Genomic DNA, 2,426 nt, shown 5'->3' on the forward strand with positions numbered 1-2,426 from the left:
GTAACAAAGAGAAAGAACCTGATACCATTGAGTTACAAAGTCACTTTTGAACAACATAAGCATATAAAATCGGATAAGTATTCAGGGTTGATATTTAGAAGTGATGGGACGATCACGTAAAATCAGTATTAGTAGAGACGAACAAATGATTTAGATCTGTTGGAAGAATTCTGAAAAAATTTAATGCATGTGTAAATGAAATCGTCAACTTCCGTAGCTGAGCGGCCAGGGCGACTGACAGCCGTGAGGAGAATCCGGTTTTGATTCTCGGTAATGAGAGCGATATTTGCTTGGCGAGAGGACTGGTACGTGGTGCACTCATTATCGTGAGGTCAACTGAGCAACTATTTGATCCAGTAACAGGGGTTCCAAGGTACTGAAACCCGACAACGACCTAGAGAGCGGTTTACCGAACGCACACCGCATCCAGTGACGCTATTGCCACAGGATGAGAGGGCGGTCGGTCGGACCCCATCTGCTCGTCTAGGGAGAGAACCGAAACTGTATCTTTTTGTAAATGAAATCACATACAAGACGCTAGTGTGACCGTTTTGTTGTTCCAGGGCTCGGATTCTTTATCAAACAAGCATAGCAAAATGGTTCAAATGGCTCTGAGCACTATGGGACTTAACATCTGAGGTCATCAGTCCCCTAGAACTTAGAACTATTTAAACCTAACTAACCTAAGGACATCACACACATCCATGCCCGAGGCAGGATTCGAGCCTGCGACCGTAGCAGTCTCGCGGTTCCGGACTGAAGCGCCTAGAACCGCACGGCCCCCGCGGCCGGCCAAGCATAGCAATATCTCTCGAACGAACTCAGAGACGCACTGCTCTGATCCTGACAGGTCGCTATAGCCTGTCAGAATTTGTAAGAAAAACGCTCACTTAGACGAGAATACTCGAAAGAAGGACTACGTAATTCTCGCCAACACTACTGAACAAATTTGGAACACCTTTATTCAAAGAATATGTTCCGACCATTATTCTGCCACCATTGTATTGTATCTCGCTTAGGGTACATGAAAATAACATAAGAGAGGTCAATGTGCATACGGAGACACGGAGACATGCAGAGAGGTTTTTTTTTTTTTTTTTTTTTTTTTTTGCTCGTGCGCAGTACACGAATGGAACAGGGAAGAAAATCGAAATAATGGCTGAACATGTTTCTTTGCATGGCCATCCTCCGCAGCAAGCACAGAAGTATTTGTTTTGTAAACAAAAACGCCTTCGCCTTCTCTTACTGTACTATGCTCAATTTTCTCAGACTTTTTTCACTTTAAGACATAATCAGTGGGATCTATAACGATTCAGTTATGATACACTTTTGTTTTGATACGTGTTATTCGTAGATTATAATACAGTTAACTGCTCGATTTTTATGTAAATAAGTCATTACTTACGGTTCTTCTTGTTTTTAGTTGGCATCGGTGTTTCCTCTCATCTGATCACATGGATGTCCCATTACCACTCTATTTACGAAACATAAGAATTTTTTTTTTTTTTGTGTTTCGAACATTTTTCTTCGCACTTTTTATTTTGTTTGCACTTGTTGTTTTGATGCATTCTCAGTCTTCTGTCACTAGTGTAGACATAACACTGGTATAGACATAACTACTTTGAGTTCACTGTGTACCTAATCCTGTACATGTTGCCAACCTAACGAAGAATATGCTGAAAACTATTTAACACTAAAACAGAGGATTGTTATAATAACAGTAATACGTCCCAACCCCCTCTCCACTCACTAGTCCATGACCCTGCCTACAAAACATTTAAACCAAAACTCAGAAGAAAAAAGAAACATGCTTGTATACTCTCTCTCACTCACACACACACACACACACACACACACACACACACACACACACACACTGATATAAACATAACAGAAATGAATAGACGTTAGTTTTCAGGATGTAATTCCTTAGGTTGGCAACATCTACGTGTACGTAAACAAACCCAACAGGATGAGATACAAACTGAGCTCAAAGTAGTTATATCTACATTAGTGTTACGTATGCCTATACTAGTGACAGACAACAAACCACTAGTTCCCCGTCTCGTGTCTAATTCAGAATTAGTCATACAAACTGTCAACAGATGTCCGTACAATCGTGACTGACATTCTGATCAACGGACAACCAAGCCATCGACAACGTCTGGGCACTTATCAGACGGGTTAGTGTGTGCCGGGTAGTCCCACATCCACAGTCGCTGTGTATACAGCCACAGACGGGGCGGTATGGCATAAAGAAGGTGCCTAAAGACTCTCTGCGATGGAGGGCCATAAGAAGAATCGAACCAGGACAGTCGCAGTCTAATGTGACCCGATGGTTTAATGTGAATCGTTCTGTAGTTTCTCAGGTGGCCACAATTCGTAGAGACAGAAACAGAATCCTGAAGACCAGGGCAGGACCGACC

Source organism: Schistocerca americana, chromosome 2 (genome assembly GCF_021461395.2).
Source record: "Schistocerca americana isolate TAMUIC-IGC-003095 chromosome 2, iqSchAmer2.1, whole genome shotgun sequence".
NCBI classification, from domain to species: Eukaryota; Metazoa; Arthropoda; class Insecta; order Orthoptera; family Acrididae; genus Schistocerca; species Schistocerca americana.